The 19432-nt window shown below is 35.4% G+C and overlaps 1 protein-coding gene across 2 annotated transcripts in view; it reads right to left on the reverse strand.

The window, feature by feature from the left end:
• LOC114350680 (GATA-binding factor A) overlaps positions 1-9973 on the reverse strand; it is a 59877-nt gene extending 49904 nt beyond the window's left edge. For both annotated transcript variants that reach the window (XM_028301576.1, XM_028301575.1), the window contains exon 1: positions 9956-9973. The gene's annotated coding sequence lies outside the window, so the exon portion shown is untranslated. The remainder of the gene's footprint in view (positions 1-9955) is intronic.
• Positions 9974-19432: the final 9459 nt, after the last annotated feature.

A 19432-nucleotide genomic window follows, 5' to 3' on the forward strand; every position in this document is an offset into this window, starting at 1 on the left:
TAAGCCCTGAATCGCCTTTTTTTCTAGCCTTAACCCGTACCTGTCGTTGGTTCAAAGTGTGTATGAAGTTCTTAGCAACAGGTACATTTTATCAGTAATTACTTCCAAGTATTTGGTGAGTGTGTCACGAGTATGAGAACTTGAATCTTGAGAAAATGAACGTTTGTATTAATTTGGGTTAGCTTATAACTTTAAATATATAAATAAAATAAATAAAAGGTACTTAATTCAGGCATAGCCCATAAAACCTCGCGAGGCTTTTTTTCTTTAAATTAATGAATTAATGTTTGCGTATTTTCTTCTTTTAATTTAACTGTTGGCTTTAGAGTAAAAGTGATATTATGATTTATTCATAACACTACTTTATACATAAAATGTATTATTTACGCGACCATACGGTCCACTTATAGTGCTTATCGTCACTCGCGAGCATTGGTGTCATAAATCTGTCAATGGGTGTCCGAGCCTTCAGAAAACGCACTTTACTTCGAAATAACTTAAATGAATAAAACATGCTGGACTTTTTTTATCCATATCAGATTAACTACCTGTCGCGAAAAGGGATAGCATTGTTACGAATGTCGCACGAGCCAAATTGCGCAAACGCCGTCGCCTGTGACGTCATGATAGTGTTACCATGTGGCATGTGCTGTATTCTCCTGGATGGGATTTATTACTCATGCAGCGTTGTATTCACAATTTCAACTTCTTATTAAATATTTTTTTTAAACTTATTTTACCCTGTTTATAAAAAAGTTAATTCTAATGTATGGTGTTTTAAATAAATTGATTACAAATTAATGTACTTTAATAACACTAAATATTTTAAGCTCTCTCTCTTTAAGAGGTTACTATGTGAGGTACTGCAAATACTTATTTGTAGTCTTTATCCTAAAATGTTCCGCAACATATCTGGTAACACCAACCGCGCAGACAATCACGATGAGCTGTCCAGGCGGGGACTGAGCGTGCGAGCGAGAAGACCGTACTCCTATCAGTGCAAGCGAGCAGGATAGACTGTAACCCTACGGACCCACATAAATAACAAGGCTCCTAATGCGCAGGCGCCATACATTTTTTTCCGTTACCTCAACAAAAAGGTCTTGATACTTGAAGGTGGATAACGTAATATACAAAACAATAGAACCAAAAAGCTCATTTATGATTGACCACAAGTAATTGACTCGTAAAGCATTTAGTACCAACCAAGTTGTATGGAAGCGCAATTTGCTTTCAAAAGAAATTCTATAGACGATAAGAACTCTAAATGTCCCTTTCTATTGTAGATGTACTTTCACTCACTGACACAAAAACTGTAGGCAGTATTATGTAGTTATAATTTTGATGCCTATTTTAAATAATCGCAATTTAGTAACAAAAGTTCGGTTAATTGTGACACACCCGTACGTACATGTCTGAAAGCCATTGTCCAAAAAAAATCTTGTGCAATGTTCTTGATTTTATGATGGTTTTGTTTGTGACCCCAGTTATTAAAACACACACATAGAAGAAATTATTTTAATTTTAGGTAACTGCATGTAATTTAGTAGCAGTGACTTATTTTCCATCGTGTAATACTTTAATTTTTAGTAAACTATTCTTGATTTGTGTTTGTATCAAGTCCTTTTGTGTCATAATAAGTTTGTCGTTTAAGTAAACCATATCAGTCTAGATGTGTGGATACGGTAGTGTGGCGATACGATAAAACTCGTGATATTTCATGAACAACTATTTAAACTTAAAACTTCAAAATATTTAGATCTGCATTATGATTTTCGAATTCGTTGTACGCTACATTTATTTAAGATTTCTATACTGTTTATGTTCTAATGAATACCACTTCTTCTTTAAATAACATCAACAATTATTATCTCTAGTATGCTACATTATATCTACGAGTATATCTCATGAATAGTGAAGTGATAACAAAAATACTCGTATCAACCTTAACTAAGTAGAAGTACATAATGTACGAAGAGGCAAAGCTGTTTAAAATAAAACTCGGAATTTAGCTAGGTTATTTTCATAGCAAATTTATTGGAATGATATTGTCCAATGAAACGCTCGCATGCCATCTCGCGTTGTAAAGAGCCACAAAACAAATGACTACAAATTCTAGGACATAATATGTGAGTTGGTGACATTGAGACAACTTAAATGTATAAAAAGAACATCTGACAAACGTAACGCTTTCAATTTGCATGCGAACTCGAACGAATTCATAACACGTGTATTTTATTTCCTGTGAGGCGGTTAAATTATTCGATTCTATTTTAGATGGTGGGTCTGTCTCAAACGAGTTTGTTTTTATAAATGTACAAGTGTCGTGCAATTTCTATTTTACATGTAATTTTAAAAAGCTACAGTAAACATATGTTTACTGGAGGAAGTATATGGTTAAGGTTGACAAGGTCGACTGGAGGAAAATGCCGAAAGGTATTAAGTCCACCTTATGTACACCGTTCTATGTGCATATAAGTCTTAAATAAATAAATAAATAAATGTTTTTTCGTTACTTTTTAACTGATTATTCTCAGAATTATGGTGCAATAGGTAAATAAGATAAATAAAATAAAAATTACCACCTAAAAGGATGACAAAAATATTCTTTACCTTGACGTCGACTGTCTTACGCTGAGTTGCAGGTTGCACAACCTAACTTTGACCGTAACTATAACGATAACCGGTGTTTTTTGTTTGGAGTTTGACAGATTTTTGACGTTTGTTAAAGTCAAAGTAGGTAGTAAGTTGGTGCAACCCAGCCTTTTACTTACAATGTTGTATGTAAATGTGATTACCAGTCTTAAGAAGAGTGTATCTATATTTTGAGCTTTAGATTGTACACAAGATTATTTATTTATTATATTAAAATCAGAAAAAATATTTCGAGGATCTTTTTAATTTCTTCACTGTTTGCAACAAAGGATGCCGCATTAGGCATACTAGTTGCTTAGATATGTTACCACTATAAGTAGTACCTAGTTTAAATCAGTGAGATATCAGATATTTTTCCAGTGCATCAGGACGACTAGAAAACGTCTTCACTTAACCATTTACTACACAACATATTGCTGACCGAGACTTGTGCTTAATGTAAATTTCATATGTGATGTGGAGATTTGCATTTACGAGCATAATCTTAGTGTAATTTTGCAGGAGCGCGCATGTTTAATTATGTAATGTTTATATTTTCTAAGCTTAGCCTTTACTTTACGGTTGATATTTTTATAACGTTGGAACGTTCTCAAAATGTTTTTGGTTACAAAATCATCAGATGTGTACTACATGAACTTGTTTTTAATGTTAATTATTTTTGTGGTAGTATTAATATGCTGTTGCCATTATAAGTTTGTAAATCAAGTATCAAGGTGTGCCATCACTATCATCGGCTGCATCGAAAGTTCCGGCGCTAAGTGCGAAGTGCTCCAACCCTCGCGCCCACCTGATAAATGCCCGATGACGACACCCGGGGCGCGGGGCGCGGGGGGCGGACACACAAACAAACATCACGACCATGACCGCGCATATTTGCGAAGGGGCGTAATAGATACGTTGTAGAGGATAGGGATAATTGAAATGTTATATGGGTTATTAGATGGCACCCTCCCTAAAAGGTCTCGTTAACGTTGTGGTTTCTTATAAAATGTATCATACTCGTATTAAGTATTGTCACGGTATTGTGCGATGATTTATAATATTCCCGGTTGTTTACTCGTAAATGCAAAAAATGACAAATTTCTGACCTGTCTCTAATAATCACCTCATCAGCTTTTTATACAAGTTTTCCGGTAATTGTGTAATTAACTCACGCCACTTATACCTACTCAAAATATACGGTAGATTACTAACTAAGCGAGTATAAAATTATCCGTGTTATTAAACAAACCCAGTTTTAGCTTATTCGTTTCACATTTGACCCGTAAAAACGTAAACACTCGGACAAAGACGTAAAGCACGCGGCGCCTCCCGCAGGTACAGATCCGCACAAAAACGGCGCAGTTCCGGTGCGGCGCTGATCCTCGGCCGCGATAGGCCTAATACATATAGATTGAGATTTGCGTTCCTTAAGTTAAAAACGGTTAATAAAACTGTCGGGTTCCTTGGTTAATTGAATGAATCTCCTTTTTGGCACACCGTGGAATAATGATCGCATTATCAGAAATGTGAAAAATAAACATAACGAAGAGATTTTGTGTGTTAGCTTGGACGTTTAAGTACATACGTAATTAAAACGCTTATTATGCTAATTGCGTACCTCGCTGCCTCATTTTACAGGCACTGAACATATGTCTGACGGGCGTGTATTTATTGCATCCGCTGCAATGTTGTATTTTGAAAAAGTAAATTAAAAACTGACGAAACATTTTTACAGGTTGATAAAGTTAAGTGATTTTGGAAAATTAGTTGTGGTAGGCAATTATTATAGTACGTTCGTTTCAGCCAAATGACGTTCACTGCTGAACAAAGACTTCCCTTAAGGATTTCCACAACGAGGGTACGTTATAAATTGCATTGTACCGCTGCAGCTGCCGAAGCACATCATTAGCTGACTCGACAGTAGCTACTACTATTTCAAGCCAACGTTGAAGGAGGACAGTTTAAAACTGATCTACTTCATTGGTTCAAATATCTCTTTTTTATACGGGTAGTACCATATTGTGCAAAAACCCAACGGTCAGTTCCGGCACGCGGCCAGCCGATCGGCTCCTCGATAGCTTAATAGCTGTCGATAGAGGTCGGGCCGTCCATCACCGTGATGCACACTTTTTTGCGCGCCCTACTAATGTGGGGGTGTTTTTGTTGGCCCAAATTAGCGCCAGTTAGTTTCAAGTAATAAATAGCAGCATAGTTTAATTGAGACGAATTTTGACTACAATATTAGCAGGTAACTACCTAATATAATTGGTTTTGTTATTCTAAATTTCATTTATTATGTTGCCTATACTCACAAATTTATGGAGAAATAACAGTTATTTACACTACAGGGATTGCAGCGATTGGTTGTTAGTTTTGCTATTAACTCCGCCACAAGCTCTAACGGCTTAAGCTAATAGCCAGGGCTCTATCAAACAACCACCATAATACTAACTCTTGCGCATTGATAGTCGTGGAACCTATAACGCTTTTGCAAATACACAGTTAATGTTAACTTAAAACGTCACTTTGTAAGTATGAATGAACATATAAAATACTTTATAATATCTCAGTACTTATAGATTAGCGTTTACGACATACATATTTTAAGACTTACAGCACGAATACAATTGCTTTGCTGAAGGCATTAAATACGCTGAGGCTCAACAATGGCAAGTACATATTAATTGGGTACTTACTTACATTAAATCTGTTTTAAGCTATTCATTCTTTGCAATGAACTAACTACCTCCGATGTAGATAAAATCTGCTAGTGAGATTTCTAATCTACTAAAGTTTGTACAACCCAAATATTTTATAATAGTCATAGTCATATATGTTTATTGCATCATGTTGGTAATTATACATTCTGAACGTTATTCTTGAATCTGTCAGATAATGCTCTTTTTAAGTGACGTAATCCCAATAACACTGCGCAAAAATAGCAGATTACCATCAACAGATACGTAGTAAACGATAATAAATAAATACTGTTAAACCCCCAAAGACCCGGCGCGGAATGCAGCTCGCGACGGCCCGGCGCCGCGGCTGTACCTGACCAGTCACATGCTTTCTGCATTCGTCAACACCTAATTTTTATGACTAGTTAAATAATGCTTTGAAGGAACTAGAAAGATTTAAGTATAAAGTGAAGTAACGAATTTAAACGTACGTTGTTATATCTTGGCCCTACTGACAATTATTCGGAGATCGGTTCCACCATCTGAACATTACAGGGTGCCAATATTTTCTAGCAAAATACTTAACTTTGAAAATAATCAACATCATTTGACAATTCATTGTCATTTTCTGAAATAAAAGAAATTGGCCTGTCCTCAAAACATTACTTGCAGAGAAGAAAAACTTCCACTTTTTGTTTTATTTTATATCATTCGTTATTTAATACTTTTTTTTATCTTAATTCACTCATTATGATTTTATCAAAATTGGTTTTGTATTTTTCTTTGACAGTCAAAATAGAGCTGGATAAATATGTTATCCAAGTAAACAAAATTGGCGATTTTTATTCAACAACGTTCAACAGTCCAAAGAAATAAGTTTTCTAATAATTGAAGTGGCAAAAACGTAATATCAGTGTCGCCATAATGTGGTTCCACATGCAATTTATTATATTCTAGTAGTCTAGTACTAAGAGTATGCCGAAGGGCGGGCGCCGCCCTACGCGTTGCGGGCGCACTTTTTGCGTCGTGTTACGGTGCACTTAACTTTTTGCTCGCATGATCGAGTGATTTACGCGCTCGGCTGCCTGCCGCGTGAAACGTTTTAACCGTTTTGCTCATCGCATACTTTAGTTTTTTTATTGCTCTGCAGTTTATTTCTTTTTTATTGCCGTAAATTTTCGTACAAGTCCAAGTATTCAATGTTTAATATTTTGGTTTCGGTGGGTCATTTTTATAAAAAAGAAAATAATTTTTATTTCGTTTTATGTTTGAAAACTATTTTATAATGAAAAATAATAATAATATATGAGTATTTATTTATTTAAGCAACATTATTTTTAGTTATAAAAGGGCTTATCCTATGTTAGGAATTCAACGCATTTGTTTTAAATTTACATTTTTGCACAGCTTGCGGAGGCAGTGCAGCAGTAATTAATACATATAACGTCGAATATAATTTGTATTGTACACCTTTATCTCCGCCATTAGATTATTATTTGGCTCGCCTACGCACACAGCACGACCTGCCCGCACCACGGTCGGACGCCGAATGCCCCCACCGCTGACTGGGCTGTGACGTGTGCGCTCGAGACAAATGTCTATACACTACATCCCTTCCTTGTTTTAATTTGAAATAAATACAATTTATTATTTAATTAACTTTTGAGGCGCTTCTTTATTAGGCGCTTTGTTTTAATCATTTGATCATTATTGCTTCACTGTTTTACTATTTTCAATATCCATAATATTACTATTAGCTTCTGATTAAACACCCTCCTTCTGGTCCATCACTTTCCTTTGTCCTAGTACTCTTATTTTTTTAATAGTTTTGTATGTATTTGAATATCCTCCTATACTTTTAGTTACTGTGTGTAATGTCGCGATTCAAACTCAATTTATTTTCTCTAGTCATATTTTTAAAACGCTTTTATTAGGTCGACTTGCAAGTCTTTTAACGATCTATGTAATAAAGTCTAAGAATCTGAATTACACGCACTTCTGATGATACATCATGAAAATTGGCAATTAAATGTACATTTATAATATGACAATATAATACTATGGTTCCATCGAGCTGATCCGATGATGGGACTAAAAAGTGGCTGATGGAACCTTGGATTACCTTTTAGTAAACATATCGAGTTTGGCCTCATTAGATTCGTCTTAAGATATTCTGTTTATCTACAAGCGTGTTTTTAGTTTTTTGAAACAATTTTATTTATGAAAACTTTATCCCCTGGTTTTAACTCGCATATTTTTTTCTTTTCTCTTCCTATCTGTATATACCTTACATTATTCCTTCATTTCCTTGTCCCTATGCTTTGCCTCCATTGAGTCACTTGAGATGATAGCATAGATATAATACATCATTATGCTATAGACACTACAACCCTTTCCTTGTTTTAAAGAAAATAATTATTTCATGGAATAATAATTTAAATAAAATAAAAATAATCCAGTTTAAAGTACCGTATTTAGTAATTAACNTACTTATTCATATACATTGCCTTGGGAGCAGTTTCAATTTTAAACGAATCAAAACTATGACGTCTGTAAGCGTTCTGTCGTATCATCCTTTACTACCTGAACGCTCGTGAACGTTACTGTCCATTATTGTGTTAAATTTAATAATTGCTGTTATGTAACAATTTGATGTTTAGTACTGTTCTTATGTGTCCAGTATATAGCTGCTATGTTGCTTCTATAATTTGTGTGCATAGGTTGATGTGTGCGTAGGTTGGTGTTATAGTTTATAAACGTTTCAAAAATAAATGTAAATGTATAATCCTTGCAAATTATTTATTTTGTTAATTCAATTTATTTTATTATGTGATGAGGTAACGACATTTTGCCGTTAGTAAGCACCTTTAGATAGGTAATGGTATTGTGAACATAATCGTTTACATGTTGTAAACTCAAAGTGCCAACAGACAAATCTTCGTATGTTTATTCTAAATATTGATATAACAAGATAATAATCAATAACAGTGAAACGAGTTTTATTTCAAATAAATATTTCCATTAATTCATTTCTCGATTAAAGTAAATAGATAGTACTAACACCTGGGTTATAATTATACACCTACGCTTATGGTAAGTCAATAAATAAATTGCCATAACATTACGATTTATTTTTAATAGTGACTATAGTCACCATACGCCATCGAGCGGAAAAGGTAATTTATTTTATATTAAAATATCACCAACATGTTTATACTAATCTAGATTTGTACAACAATTATTAGTAATTAAATAATTCATTTCCATGGCATTAACCAATTTTAAGCATAGAAAAAATGGGTACTGCTAATTTGGTTTGAGCGTATTGTATCAAACATTTTAATTCAATCAATAATTTAAAAATAAATACCATTATTGGATAGTGATCGATCACAGCATTCCTCTAGTTAATTACGTTGCATGTATATGCTATATTTTACGTAATTGTATTACTGGATAGGTAATTAAACTTTTGCTGATAATTTGATTGTTAAATAATAAATATTTACCTAGCCCATAACATATTTTATAACTATATCATAAATTCCTGTCATATTTCTATGCGCAGACCAGATTAACTTTCAGTATAAAATAAATAATTTTAATATTTTACTGATTATTACTTTTCCGCTTATTTTTGTGAGTGTGTTATATGTATAGCCACTTCTTAATGTAGGTACATGTTACTAACGTAAAATATTAAGAATCGTTTTACTGCAAAACACACACAACAAAAAGTATTTTCGTTATTTCCGATCGATAAATTAATTTTAAACCACCATCATTTATCTTTATTATTACAACGGGAATATCACTCTTCACACATTTACACTTTGGTGGCTGAGAAAATTAAAGTAAACACTTCATATTAATTAAGCACAATCTAAATAGATACTTTGTTTGAACTTAATAATGTTCCGTGAGTTAATTTATAACTTTAACTTATACGTGTACCTACTCACATCTTTTTTTTTTTTTTTTTATATACACTCCTTTTTAATCCTTGTCGCCATTGTATTGTACACCTTTATCTCCGCCATTAGATTATTATTTGGCTCGCCTACGCACACAGCACGACCTGCCCGCACCACGGTCGGACGCCGAATGCCCCCACCGCTGACTGGGCTGTGACGTGTGCGCTCGAGACAAATGTCTATACACTACATAATTGTAATTAGTATTACGAATGGAAGTCGTTTTTCATGCAAGACAAGGCAGGAATTTGACCGCAATCGCTGGTGTTAAGTGAGATGCAGTCTATTCTAGATGAGTTTCTGGATTTTTTGTTTATTTATTTAAACTTTAATGCCATAATTTGAGCATAAGGCTATCTATCTTATCTTACTATTTCTTAGCTTGAAATAAAAATAGAATCGGTATTATGATAAAATCCCTTAAGAATAACTTTAAGATGTGATACCGTAAAGATCTAAGAACCTACCTACCTACTATAAACGCACTAAAATAAAAATAATGAAATACTATAATTAAACACGTATTAAAATATTCAGTTTATTGTTAAATAATTACTTGAGGATGGATAGGAGCTTTCGATATTAGAAATAGGCTGTACCTGCTGCCTATGCTATTGCAGTAAGAAGTGCATGCTCATAAATAGTTTGCTAACGCTAATCACTTACTTTCGTGGTAGGCTGCGAAGCTGCGATCCACTTCGAGAAATAGGGTGACAGGCTATCTCCGCCAAATAGTATCACTATGTCACAGTGCACGTGCCACTGATCCTTATCAGATAGTGTTATCGAATGATCGCGATATGCGTTATCGTGACGCGTGCGGCCGGTGCGGAGCGCGCGGAGGCACTGCGGCGGGCGGCCGGGCCGCGGCGCCCCGCCCCTGCAGCCATTGGCCGGCGAGGGCGGGGCCTCGCGCCGGGCCTGGGAAACCGCTCTGGCGCAGGAAAACCGCTTTCCCGCGAGAGCGAGAGAGCGGGCGGCGAATGTGGGCGGCTTATCGCGCGCTCCTTCGCTTAGATTTATTGAGGGTTAGTTTTCGGCCCTAATGGAATTAGCCGCGTTTTTGTTTATGGGCACGCGGGCGCAATCAATCGCCGCGACCGCGCATCGGGCCTCTCTAATTAATTGGTAGTAGACGAATTATTTTAAATCAATCTAGACGTTAATTGACACGGCTCGTAAATAACTGGCTTAAGCTAGGTACTTCTCATTCTCATTTGCCCGCTCCCACAAGCTATCCTGTCAGTAATATAACAGTAGTTGATCCGAGTATGAAAGAGTAATTTATAACTCGTCAAAATTTTGTGAGAGCGCTTAAGCGCTTATAATAATTTTTCATAATAATTATAAAAATATTAATAAAGTAAAAACATACCGTATCAGCATCAAGTCAAACTATGTGAATTGTCATGTCGATCTTTATCTTGTACCGTCTAAGCTTGCGTGGATATCTCGACGTAATAATGCAATACATTTATTAAGTTGGTAGGTATAATAAAGAGGAAAAAGATTGTTTGTATTGAATAGGCTTGTATGTACAGTTTTTGTTTCCTTAAATTTCTAAAGTGCATTTCTTTCTGGGCCACCCTGTACTATGACCCACTTTCTCAAGATTATTCTGAAAACCCCACGATAGGTAATTGTACGAGTATGATTCAACCGGGTCAACAACGCCATAGCTTTCCCACGCGCCATATCGGTTTGAACTTATTTCAATAAGTGCTTGCTAACTTGCCAATCTATGAAGAAATATGTTTCGTTCCAAGAAGCCGCCTTATCAGCGCTCTCCACAATGAGTGATATGAGGAACAAAGGGCACAAAGCCATGTGTAGCCGCCAAAGTACAAAGAGATGACTTGCCCCGAGCGACAGATTAGCAACCGTGCGACCTGTTCGGATATAATGTGCATTGTGTGTTGAGGTAACAGGATATATTGCCGTGTTATTGTTTGTGGATATGTGTAAGGGGATTTTGTATTTTTTCTATGGTACAAAGTTGAAAAAATCCTAGGACTTATTCTCACGGCCCTTGACTGATATTTGCAAACAAAACCTTTTTTAGAGGCTAAAGTATATTTTTATGAGTGGTAATAAATTTCAACTTGCAGGAAAATTTAATTGCCAACCCATTGTCACATGATTTTGGTCGTTTAAATAAATAACGTATTTGAATCGAAGACTTAGGTATTTGTGCATTGGCTTGTATGAATTTCCTAAAATAAAGCACCTTCTTACCTACATTGGTAGCCACTATGGATACATCAAAAACATCATTTTTACTTTTTAGGACAAAAAACTGATAAAAAGATAGTGATAATTTAAAAAAAAATACAAAAAATGTCCTGGATTTCTCTTCAAAAGACTAACACTGAAAAGGTTAAAATTTGAATTATTTATTACTATGTAGTCCCTTTTCTAGGCACTTTTAAACGTCTCAAATAAAGCATGAGCTGCCACCATTTCGGGATAATATATCTATTGGTGATGTACAGTGATGACATCGACGTACATTGTACGTATGTACAGTGATGACTATGGCTCGGAAACGTGGCCTCTCACTATAGGCCTTATATAAAGCTCAAAGTTGCACAGCGTGCTATGAAGAGGGCTATGCTCGGAGTTTCTTTACAAGATCGAATCAGAAATGAGGAGATCCGTAAACTACCTAAAGGCGCTGACATAGCCCGACGGATTAGTAAGCTGAAGTGGCAATGGGCAGGGCACATAGTACGCAGAACTGACGGCCGATGGGGAAGCAAGGTTCTGGAATGGAGGCCGCGTACCGGAAAACGCAGCGTGAGACGTCCACTTACAAGGTGGACCGACGACATCTTAAAGGGAGTTGGGAAGCGCTGGACACAGGCCGCTACCAATCGATCAACATGAAAAGCATTGGGGGAGGCCTATGTTCAGCAGTGGACGTCCTATAGCTGAAATGATGATGCTGATGATACCTATTGGTGCTGAGAAGTGACGCATCTTTGTGTCTTGGAGGCATTTTAAATTGACTTATGAATTTAATTACAACCTATGTTTCCTGAAACATAATCTTCACCTACCTTCTTAATTTTTAACCACAATATATTAAATTATCTGCTGCGTTAAAAGTAGTAAATGTCTCTTTCCGACTGTTTCCGCCAGCGAGTCATTCGGAAGTCGCGTCTACACGGCTGCTGCTCATGTCCCTCCACAAACGCACCGCAATCCGTCGGCCAGCACATCAAAGAGATAAGATAGCGCCAGATCGCGCTGATAACGCGAATGCGATGTCAACCGAGTGAAGTTGAACATTATAATTTGTCCAAATAATAAATTAGAAATCTCATTTTGTTTATTTCTTTGCGTATAATAGAAACCAATACACTATTCAAATAAGTAACAATCAAAGTTTAGAATAATATTTAAATATACACAATTTAACACTATATAGAAAACTACATACTCGTAAATCAGTTATTTTTTTATTGTCTTTTACTTGTAGACTAAGAGCCTACGTTATTTTATAAAAAAGCTGAAAGTTTTTCAGCGCATGCTTCCAACATTAGGTAAGAACGTTGGTGCATAATGGTATGGTCGTGGCTTTGGCAGCTACCCTAAAATTACTATCTGGCAAGGGGTTCGTTTGGTCTAAACTCTCTAGCTGATGAGAAAACAACTTCTAATTATTGCCTATTGGCATACTTAATGTAAACTTATTTTAGGGTAGCATTTTCGGTATTTAGACAGTAATTCTACTTACTAATTCATACCCCGACCTAATTTCTATAGTATTATTTATAGAAACCAACAAAGATACATAGAGTTACAATAATATGCGACCGATGGTAGCCAATAACAATTCAAATTGTCGGTCGAGAAAAAGAAGTATACCTAGTGTGTAGGGTCCTATTTTACTTTTTAAGTTGGACATTTGGAATGATTTAGTACTAATGTTACTTGTTAGCCAAATGTAATGTTGACAGCTGTTCCTATATTAACAAAATATTAAAACTGACTCCAAAATTGCATTGTATAATTTGTTGGCGCTTTGGATTCTTTGTAAGCCTTCAAGCAGCTTTCTAAACCAATAAAAATATAAAAAAACCTGCACTAAAAAGTAGAAAAATAATTACGTTTTTTATTTAGTAGAACTATACGATTATTTATATTCTCGAAGTCGATGTGTACTCAGAGGTGTACTCTATAAAAATAAAACTTTAAAAATCAGTCCACAATTGACGGAGTAATCAGTGAACAAGAACCGTATACATATAAAAAAAAAATTTTTTTTTCACTAATATTAAATTAATATTAGAATTTTTTTTAAAAATACACAGTCGAACATAAAAGCTCAAACTTTTTTGAAGACGGTTAAAAAGAATAAAAGTTTACCATTGAGTTGAATTTTATATTGCTGAATGGTTTAGTTAGATAAAGAAGTATTTTTAAATTTAACCTAGATTTATTGGGTAGACATTGTCAGGTTTGATGCAAGCCTTACAGGGGCTTACGGGACTATTAGTAATTTGCGCAATACAAATTGCTAATAATCTGTAAAAATATATGGTAAATTAAATGAATAAAAATTACTTAGTTAAGAATCTCCATCAAAGCATAGCGCGTACGTAAACAATAATATTATTCTCTTGTTTATTGTTACAAGGCGACACGTGTAATTCATGTATAGGTGTAGAGGTAATTAATGTATACTCATATGTAAAAGTACAAAGTTGAGTCTGATACCTAAGGAGAAGCACAGAGACATCCCCGTGTCCCGTATGAGCGTATAAAATATCAAATACATACTAGCTTTTGCCATTGGCTTCGCCCGCGTGAAGCCTCATAACTATAATCGCGCGTCCCAGTTTCAAAAACCGGGTTAAAACGGGATATTATTAAATGCACATCAAATAACTTATCGCACATCAATTTATTTGCATCAATTTAAATAACTTTTACATCAAACTATCCTATGTCCTTTTCCGGTACTCAAACTATCTTTATGCTACTTTTCATCAAAATCGGTTCAGTTGTTTATGCGTGAAAGCGTGATAGACAGAGTTACGTTCGCATTAGTAATATTAGTAGGGATTCAATATCTTATTGTCATTCGTTTATTTAACTTTAAACTTAGTTTACAATATTTTCTACACAGCCATTTTTCTTATACAATTTACAAATTATTAAAAAAAATACATTATAAAAAATAAATATAAACTAGACTGTCCGTCGATAGTGGGGCAGGGCCTAAGCTACCGGTGGTTAGGGTCACAGGCTGAGGAACCTCCGGACAATGCGTGCCGTGCAGAGGATCACCGCCTTTTGTATCTGACCCTTGAGCCAACCGTCCAGTGAGAGCTTCTTTATATGTTGGTTATTACACATGCTCAAGCAGTTAAACTTTTTATCTTCAAGAATGATCTCATGATCTGCCGATCGGTACATTAATACCTGCCTGAGAGCTCAACATAATCTGGCTGATTATTATTTTTATGATACCTAAGTAGTTGATAAACTTGTATTCAGTAATAAAAGCTCGTGCTCAAATGTATGCTGCAAATTAACTTTCAAATGTATCAAATTAATCAGTTTTCAAACTATTTATTACTACTAACATTTTAAAAGATTTAGTTATCCTTGCTTGACATAAATAAACTCGTACATGCATATTAAATGTAATACTTTACATAAATTGTAGTTTATCGGTAGATTACTAAATATACATACATGTATGTATAATAATATAATCTTCTCTCATACTCACTGCATTGACAATGTAATAGGAGACGCTTTCTGCTTCAATAGATAGAAACGTTGGGATATTTGCCTCAATAATACATTAACTATTGAGAACCAATATTCGATTGTAGGTATACACGGTGTTACAGTGCATCTTGTCATATTTACAGAGGTAATTTTATTACTAATACTGAACTTAAATGAAATCATTAAAAAAGAATGCCCTAATTTTTTTAAATCTTGAGTATTTTATTTTATTAACAATCTGTTAAACACACCACAAAATCGTAACACATGCACTTCAATTGTTGGAGATGGCGACGGAGACTCTTTCTATTTTTAAATATCTACTTAATGTTTTTAAAATTCTTTGTGACACTGTTGTAAAAAGCTGACGCCCACTGAACGTGCGAGATAAAATTGGTTTAAATTATTCCAAGTTGTACTGCTAAACCAAATTTAACTTAACACCGGTGCTAGGCTATGGTCTCTGGTTTTTGTTCATTCTTTTTCGATACGATAGTTTTGTGTTACCTTGCTTTAGTTTACGTGATCTAGAATGTAGTTTTGTTTATAGTTAAGCATTTCATTTCTGTAGCTAACATTCAGTGTGCTTTCTTTATTATCTAAATTAATTTCGCTAATTCGTTATTGTTCGCTAATTTTATCTCTGTGAATATGACAAGGATGCAAAGTAATACCGTGTATAATCTTGCATTGTTATAATATTAGGTAAGTACTTTAGTGTTTCTTTATTTTATCTAAAGTTTTATGTGAGTTGCTGTTTGTACCGACTTTTGCATATTTTGTGTTGTTCTTCTCTCTTCACCCAAATTAAACCCGCGTGCATCTCTATTCTTGATCCCTGAGCTTTCATTTGTCACCTAAAAGTGACTTTATGTTTTTATGAAATAATATGGCGGGACTTTCCAATATTATTAACCCATTAGCCTCGGCCACAACACGAGTCGACAACTGGCAACAATGCCTTATAAATCGTATTTCCGATAAGGGCGAATTGGTCGTGGATTCGGCCGCTTTGAGCTATCCTATTATTCGTGGTGATAAAAAAGGAATAAAGAGTCGGCTAAACGCAGGAATGTTGTAGAGTTCGTTTTAGGCGGCGCCGGCGCCGGCCGCATTAGCCCGCCGCGCCCGACAGCGGTTACACATTAGCCCCTCGCGGCCGCGCGCGCGCCGCCACTCGCCGCAACCGACCCTGATGCTGCAAACGAATTTAAACTTTTAACTTTCAAAATAAAGATAGTTTCCCTTTGAATCGAAATATCACAGACGCTGTAAAATTATGACACTATATGTAAGGTGTCCGATGCAATCGGTCGTATCTCCAATATCGTTCACGGAGTACTCTACTCATGCGGGCACAGTCTAAAGACGACTTTCATGAAGCGGGTCGCGTGCACAAGTCAGATGCAGGTCCAGCGCGTTTCCCGCCCACTTATCGATCGGACAATTTAACCGATACGTGTATACATGTAATATATCAAGCCCTGGCGGGCGGCGAGGCGGCCTAATGAGCAGATTGCGCCCGTCGGCCGCGCGCGACGCCGCGTCACTCGGCGCGGAGTTACGAGTCTGTGACGAGCTTATCGCTCCTCTAATGGCTGCCTGGAATTTGGCATAGGATTATGGCCAATTAACTAAGCTCTAACTCAATGAGACAGCCGTAAGGGCAAATGTCGTTATCATTCAATGAATAAGATTCTATCTTAGTTAATTAACAATTTTCTTTATTTAAAACTTCTTGGGAATCCTATTCGTAAACAGGAGATCTGTAGGTAGAACCTTGACCAAACTAAACAACTAGTGGAAGCATAGTTGTATTTTTATGTAGGTACTATCACTCTCGTTCTCATATTATTATTATCATCATCATCACTATTTCAGCCATAGGACGTTCACTACTGAACAAAGGGGTAGGCCTCCCACAATGATTTCTATATTGACCGGTTGGTAGGGGGGGGGGGGTAATCCGGTAAAAGGTCTCAATGAGAACCTTAATAAAAACTCTGATTCTTCATTTATAATCGTACTAGCTTTCCGCCCGCGGCTTCGCCCGCGTGGAATTTTGTCAGTCACAGAAAAACTTTATCGCGCGCGTCCCTGTTTCAAAAACCGGGATAAAAACTATCCTATGTTCTTTCCCGGGACTCAAACTATCTCTATGCCAAATTTCATCAAAATCGGTTGCGAGGTTTAAGCGGGAAAGCGTAACAGACAGACAGACAGACAGACAGAGTTACTTTCGCATTTATAATATTAAGTTGGGATTTTACTTATTTTAATCACACATAGCATTCGTTTCATACATTTCCTAATACGATATTGGAATTCTATAAACTTCCTAGGTACTGTATACATTTCCTAGGATATGTGCGCATTAAATAATCTCTGAATCAATATTTTATAAATTTCCTAATAGCTTAAGAATTGTAGTAGATAGTTGTGTACTATTCCTAGAATTCATACATTTCCTGTAACATCTGCACAAAAAAAGAGTTTCTTTAGCGAGTACTATTCAGATGCACCATGATGTATCATGAGTAAAACCTTATTTTAAAAGGATGTCAATGATTGCATCTCCTACTAACTTACTCAGTAGTGTGAATTTATATTTAAAAAATATTCATGTATGTATATTTCAAGTATACATGTATATAAAAATGTTTATTTTATGTTTATCTCACAAGTTGTAAGATTTAATAAAAAATTAATTTTCGCAAAAAAACTTGCAATTTTATTGAGAATCACAAAACCAAATTTTATAATACTATACTTTGTGTAGATTGAGACTACATATTTTTTGAGATAGTATTCGTAAAAATATTAATTTATTGGAAACATAAACTGCCAATAAATTATGACGTGCTGTTTAATACTTAGACGAAAATGTTATTTCTAGTAAATCAAAAAGAATTAATATAAAAATTAAAAATATATTTGCTTTTCATCGAATGATAGAAAAAAAAGTACAAAAAGCTTTTTCTGTAAGCTTTTATGTTATGGTTTTGGTCAGGAAAATTCCATAAGCCATCATCTGGCGGTCCCATTGACCGTGGATATCTTTCTTCCACTATCCTGATGTTCTGGTAGAACCGTTCTGCTTATTCCTCACTGTAATCACCCAGATTATGGGAGAACCTGTCCAAATGGTTAGTGTAAAAAAAATATTTAATACTCAAATTAGCTCCTTAGGTGTAAAATTTTTAAAACAATTTAGCAACCAATTCTGAAAAGTCTGGTGCTCTATGCCTCTCCAAATATTGTTTGACTACTAAAACAAAGCTTAGCCATGCTTCAGATTCAATTTGTGTTATTTGGTTTACAAATACAGTGTCTTTTATAAGAGTACGGATTTGCGGTCAATCGAATTTATTTTTTCTGTACCTATTCAAACGAAAGTTTCAGGACGTAAAGGACTTTAATTTGGATGACTTTTGATCATTTTAGTGATTAGAAAGCTCAGTTCATATCTTTGGCCTTCCTTCTTTCCTTAGTCCTTTACGTCCAGCTTGGCTCCAGTATGGCAAATAGTCTACACAAGCCTTGCAGACGATATTGGACCCCCAATATTTATTATTTTAAGGAAGTTTTATGCCAAAGTATGCTTGGTAGGTTTTTATCACTACCTCCGTGATCTTATTTCTTTGCTTTTGTAAGTTTACAAGCCAAATATTAGCAAAAACTGTTGGGGTTGTAAACGTAAAGTTTTCATAATGAACTCGTATTTTTTGAGACAAAAAGCTCTTTAAAAATTAATTTAAAAGACACAAACTGATAATTTCAAGGTCTAGTAGCTGATTACTAAATTATTGTAACTATAACTACACTAATACATGAGTAGAAAATAAAACTTAGTGGGGTAGCGTATAATCAAATTAATATATGGTTAGGGAGGGTCGTTTAATTTTTTTCATTGATTTCTTGCGTCTCGTTTATCTCAAGAACCAGAGTCAATCCAAAGAAAGTAAATGCACACCATTTATGTCTAATACATGTGTTTATACGGTCTTGACCGCACATTCCGCGCCATCAGCATTTTCACCCTAATTATATCACTTTTCATCCATCAAATCAGTGCACAATCAACCGCTACGGCGTGTACTCGTATACTATCAATATCAATAAATCAAAGCAAATCATCAAGTCTAAAATCGTATCATTTCTATCAATTCTAAATATGTGCAGTAAGCAGCTCGTACATCTTTATGGTCCTTCGAGCATTTTGATCTAGCGCGCGGTAAGGTCAAAATAGCGGGAGCACACGTTCGACAGCGTGACTTCGTTTCGCAACAACAGTGTGATTCCTGTGAATTACCTACCGCACGTCAAAAAACTTTTACACGTGTAACAAACAATCAGTGAACATTGAAGCAAGTGCAGCAGTGAAGACATTCCTGCGAA

Source organism: Ostrinia furnacalis, unplaced genomic scaffold, assembly GCF_004193835.3.
Source record: "Ostrinia furnacalis isolate ACB-3 unplaced genomic scaffold, ASM419383v2 OfSCF0954, whole genome shotgun sequence".
In the NCBI taxonomy this organism is placed as follows: Eukaryota; Metazoa; Arthropoda; class Insecta; order Lepidoptera; family Crambidae; genus Ostrinia; species Ostrinia furnacalis.